This window comes from Halichoerus grypus, chromosome 3 (assembly GCF_964656455.1).
Source record: "Halichoerus grypus chromosome 3, mHalGry1.hap1.1, whole genome shotgun sequence".
Classification (NCBI taxonomy): Eukaryota; Metazoa; Chordata; class Mammalia; order Carnivora; family Phocidae; genus Halichoerus; species Halichoerus grypus.
Genome location: NC_135714.1, coordinates 160,922,232 through 160,928,231, shown reverse-complemented (window position 1 = coordinate 160,928,231; position 6,000 = coordinate 160,922,232).

Sequence of the window (6,000 nt, the reverse complement as noted above, 5' to 3'; positions counted from 1 at the left end):
CTTTGCCTGAGTCTGTTTTCAAACAAAATAGAGATGCCAAGAATCTCTCGGAAGACGTGACTGGAGCTGCTCTCTCCCTGCCTCCTGACTGCATGTGCCGTCCCCCTGGGCCGGAAGCTCTGAAGGTGCAGGTCTGGGCCCTTCTCTGCCCGTTTTCTCCTGAGTGCTGCTAGCCAAGTGCTGCCTGTTCGCTGCGGTGAGGCGCTGGCGGTAGGTTCTACCAGAGGGGAACCCAGAGATTCCTCCTAGCACCCTACGCTTGCCCTTGGGTGATATCGGGGTCCCAGGACTCATCCCCCCACCCCTAAGCCCTGCAATGACTAGCAGTACTCTTGGCTTCCATTTAAATATTTCCCGACAGAAGCCTGTGCGCGCTCAGAATTATAACCACACTCAAATACTGCTGAAGAGCAACCCTGTAGGACGGCAACTAGGGATTTATTGCGCAGCGGCGGCTTTGACACTTGACGGATGACCTCCTCCTTCAAAAGCTTTGAATTTGAGAGGCCCCCCTGTACGTCCTGTCCTACCATCACCAGCTCTGCATCCCAGTCCCTGCTGGCCACAGTGGCCTTTAGTCCATGGGTCTGTCACCTTGTTCCTTTTACCAGATCGTCATGCTCTTGATCCTTCCAGTGTGTCATTCCTGGAGGAGCAGCTTCTCTTCCCTCATCCCCTGTCCACAGGGCTGGGTTTTTTCCCTGGTTTGGCGGTGGGAGACATCTTAGAGGTGAGGGAAGGCTGCCTGCAGCAGTGTCTGGTCGTTAGAGACCGATGTCACAGCCCCTTTTGCTGTGAGCTTAGCCAGCTGCCTGTGTACCAGCGGTGGACCACACAGGCTCAGTGAGAGTGCCTCCTCCTGACTTTGAGGTGGCCCCGGAGGTTTGGGATGGATATGCCTTCCTTTAGTCTCACCTTTCTGTCCCATGAGTCTGTTTTTTGTTCATGACGACTGGGGTTTTCCTATGCCGAGCCCCTCAAACTGCCTAGCCAGCAGCAGTGAGGGGGGTTGAACATTGGCCTTTCTGAAGCTAAGAGCTCTCCTGAGCTCCATTGGTAGTGTTGTTCTGGTGTCTTCTTGTAAGAGACAGAAGGCTTCTGTGGAGACATGAACCATGGAAGTTCTATTTGGTCGAAGGCTGAGCTTTGTTCTCCAGGCTCCAGTGTTTCTTCTTTTAGATAGCCGATGCGCTGCCACTGGGCCTCTATTGTAATCCTCTTTCTCTTCTGTTTCTTTGGTTCAGAAACAATCTTGGGCTTTTCTGGGCTAACTCAAAGGCTCTGCCTCGTTAGTTCTTTGGTATTTTGCGGTCTTCAGCTCTCCCAAGAAAGCTCGAGGAAGAGCACATACCACCTTCACATTCTCCATTTCAGGTATCTTGGGGATTGACTATTAGGACCCTGCATCAGAGTCCCCATGACCGGTCTTTCTGTCCCCGATACACGGAATGGATGTCATCAGTGAAAGCGTGGAAAAAAGATGAAACAAGTCTGCTTTCTTGACCAAGCCTCTGAAGCATACGTTTCTACCAACAAATAAACGCAAATAACGGGAGAAAAAGCCTAAAGTCAAAATTCATTATGTGTGAGTGCAAATGTATGCAAATTTATTACTACCTGCATCTACGTGTAGGCATTTTGGTACGATTCTAAGAGAACTACAGACTTGTTCATTTTTCTCACTGTGCGAGTGGAGTGACCCGTGTGGGTTCTAGAGCCAGGGTTGGGTTTGACTCCACCTCCACCAGTAACTTTGGGGAAAATTACTTACCCTCCCTAAGCTTGGTTTCATTTGTTTTCTATAAAAATGAGGTCATAGTAGCCGTTTAATAGGGTGTTTGTAGATTAGAGTGAACATAAAGCATTCATCTGGTGCCAGACAGAAAAGTGCTTCTGCGGAGAGTGAGCAGCCGCACAAGGGAAACAGGAAGCGGGGCTGACCGTGGCATAAGCAGTAAGCATGTTTAGTTATCTCCTGTAACGAGAAGTCTAGAGAGAAATGGCTCCGGAGTTGGGTGGCAGCCAAAACGTCATCAAGATTTCCTTAGGTTCGTTTGTTCTGCTGGGCTCCGTGTTGCAAAGTGGCTGCTTACAGCCCAGCGTCATTTCTTCAAATGAGTGTCCAGAGCCACAGCAGGGAGCAAAGTAGACAGCGGTAAAGGAGCCTTCTCCTCGTGTGCTCTTCGGAACCCTTCAGAAGCCCAAAGACACTTGCCCCCTATGTCTCTCGGACAGAGCTGGGTCACATACCCACCCTTGGATGCGGTGCTGCCAAAGAGATGGGTGGAGCAGTTTGTCCCCCGGCCTTTGGCAACCTGTTGCTACCTGAGACAGAGTTTTTTTTGTTTTTGTTTTTGTTTTTTTTTAAAGATTTTATTTATTTATTTGAGAGAGAGAGAGAGCACAAGAGGGGGGAGCGGGAGAGGGAGAAGCAGACTCCCCGCTGAACAGGGAGCCCGATGCGGGACTCGATCCTGGGACTCCAGGATCATGACCTGAGCCGAAGGCAGTCGCTTAACCAACTGAGCCACCCAGGCACCCGACAGAGTTTTGTTAGTAGGGAAGAAGCAGGAATGACAGAGAGTCGAGGTATATCTAGGTGGAGTTTTTTTAAATCTTCAATTGCCTTTTCTTCTAAATACACCAGTTTTAACATTTTGGTACATATTCTTTTTCAGACTCTAAAATTGTATATATTGTATATGATGACCTAAATATTATATTGTCTCATCATGTGCTTTATCTTAAAAACACATACAGTTCTTTGTTGATGAGCATCTTGTACTTCAGATATGTCTGAGCTAGCTGAATGAATTAAAGACGGGGTCTTTTAATCCTAGACCTACCCCCATGGTCCAGTTAAATTGACCACTTAACACTTGGCTCTTTAAAGGAAAAGAGGCTTATTTCTTAGGTATTATGTGAAAAATGACATCCACTGCGTGTTCGCCCTGTGCTCCCACCCCCAGCCTAGTGCAGGACATTCACAGCTGGGGCATTTCCCCTCTTCAGATGGCTGCAGCTAGTGACATGTGGTATTTACAGCTCCTCTTGGATATGGTTCAGCTGCCAAAGTTCTACCAATAGAGGGTAGCAACTGGAGTGTGGTTGGGTCTCAGGGGTATCCTCCGAAAAAAATGGAGAGAGAATGCCAACTCTAGTAACTCCCTCCCTGTGTAGCCAACTTCTGACTCAGTTCTTCTGAAACATTTCTTTTGTTCCCTTGTATTGGAGCGGTCACTGATCCAACTCCCCAAGGACTGAGGTAGGGGCTGGGCTTTCTTCTAGTTGGCTCATTTACATCTAAAACCCAGTCAGTCAGGAAAAAAATGCAGTCTTGATCATCATTGGTCCTACAACTATCTCGTGTATTCTTCAGGGTTCCATGGAAAAATAAAAGCCATTCCAGTTATTCAAGCAGAAGAGTTTAATACAGGAAAATAAGTGTTAACAGACTCTTTGGAAAGCTGGAGGAGTAATAGGTTGAGCCTCCATGAATCAGAACGCCAGAGAACTCCCACCAGGGGTGCAACGACCTCTACCATAGTCGGGAGAGTGGAGAATCCGGCTATGGAGCTGTTGAGTTACAGAACACCGCAAAGCTGCAGTCCGGTGATCACGAAATCCCCAGTCTCAGCTGCCTCTGGAGAACCACAGAGCTGAAGACTGGACCCTGGGACACCTGAAGAAAAAACGCCCCAGACAGAGGGCCTCCTGGGGGCTAGGCCATTGCAGCATAGGATAGATACATCAGTGACAAAAGAGGAAGATGTCTGTCCTGACAGAACTTTCATTTTAGTGAGGGGGACAGATAATAAGCATAAATAAGTTTCGTGGTATTTAGAAGGTGACAAGCGCTTGGGAATTATTTTTAAAGGGTAGGGGGAGTCTACAGGTGGTAGCTCAGCATGTCAGAGTTGAAGAAGTGAGCTGGCAGGATCCATAGGGGGTGAGGACAGCCAGAATCGGGAGCAGCAGAGGAGACTGGCTGGAGCTGAAAGCCGGAAGGAGAAGGGCAGCAGAGGAGGTGTGGGGTGGGTGGTCCAGGTCAGCCAGGGCTTTAGGCCACTGAGAGGAGTTGGGCTGTCTTCTAAGTGAAATGGTTCACTGTCACAAGTGTTATCTGGGTTTTAAAAGGCTCACTTGAGCTGCCAGGTCGAGGCAAAGATAGAAGCAGAGATACCGGGTTAAAGGCTGCTGTAGTCATCCCGGCGACAGATGGCTGTGCTGTGGACCGGGGTGGGAAGAGCGGAGGTGCTGGGAAGTGCATGGATCCTGAGTAGTTACTTCAAAGGTAGAGCCAGCGTGGTCTGCTGATAGAGTCGAGGTGGGCTGTGAGGGAAAGAGAAGAATCAGACTGCACAGCTTTAGCAGCAGAAAACAGCTAAAGTGGTAGGAAGATGGCCTGCCTTCCACCTTTCAGAGCTCAACTGGTGGAACCTAATTCACATCCAAACCCTGGCACAAGAGATTAGGGGAAATGTGGTATTCCCTTTCTTTTTTTAAATTTATTTTATTATTTTTTATTTACTATTATTATTATCGTTATTGTTACTGTTATTATTATAATTATTATTTTGGTGGTATTCCCTTTCTAGCCTCAGTAATCAGGTGGCACTTGAGTGCACATAAGCTGTATTAGCCACAGTCGGCTTAAGGATCCAAAATTTTAATAAAAGCTTTCTGTGACCATGTCATGCTGCCAATCCAAAGTTAAAGTTCTCTCTGATTCATTCTTTCAAAACAGTATATTCCAAATGAAAACACAGTCAGTACGTAAAACTAGCCATACTCAGTGGGGCTTTTAAACCTTTCCCCCAGGCAAGATAATCATAGGAATTCTTTTGGAAATGTCTCAATTATTTTCTTAGGATTCTTTATTTAAAAAGGCTTTGCCAAGTCAGTTCTATGACGTTTTTAAGGCTTTGATAGATACTGCCCTCCAGAATGCTCATACCTATTCACACGCCCGTCAGCAGTGTGCAAGAGTCGCTTGTGCATTTGTAAAGATCGTGGATCACCACATCAAAAACCAGGGATGTATTGTATGGTGACTAACATAATAAAATTAAAAAAAATAAAAAATGAATGTATAATCAAGATTCTTTTAAATTATATAAATGTAAAGCGATGCTGGGTAGCAGATCTGACCCGTACTCCAGTGGAGAGAGAACTAACGTTCCCTCTCTCCCTCCGTCAAACATCAGAGAGGGTTGATGTGGGAAGAACGCGCTGCTTCCTCAGTTGGGTTATATGCTTTCCAAAGGTCAGTGCTCATTTCTGCCAGTTGTCTTCACTGGCGTAATTGTGGAATTCAATTAAACATTGCATCAACTGGGGCACCTGGGTGGCTCAGTCGTTAAGCGTCTGCCTTCGACTCAGGTCATGATCCCAGGTCCTGGGATCGAGCCCCGCATCGGGCTCCCCGCTCAGCGGGAAGCCTGCTTCTCTCTCTCCCACTCCCCCTGCTTGTGTTCCCTCTCTCGCTGTGTCTCTCTCTGTCAAATAAATAAAATCTTAAAAAAAACAAAAACATTGCATCAACTAATAAAGTATGAGGCTAAGAGAAAGTATTTCTGATGAAAATAAGGTAAATATGTAATTAAATATTACATAAATTGATGAACGGTAAGTGCTAAAACAAAGTTCTCCTAAACCAAAGCAAATGCTGTGGAAAGACTTGATAAAAGTGAGTCAATAAAAAATACTGTTGAATTAAGTGTAGGCAAGGAAGAGGTAAAGATGGGGGTGATTGTAAACTTCCAGGGTATTGCATTCACATGGCTTCACAACTTCCCTAAGGCTTTGCCTTTGCATTCTGCTTTTGAAGAAATCGAAACTGGTGATCTTGGTGCATTATGGGCATGTGTAGTTTCCGTGGAATGCTAATTAGTGGAACCCCACTCAAAGAATAGGACTTGTCCCTACACCAAAAGACCAGTGGATCAATGTCCATTAATAAGTGTCAAGTTAAAATATTTAAAATAGGTATGTTTCTTT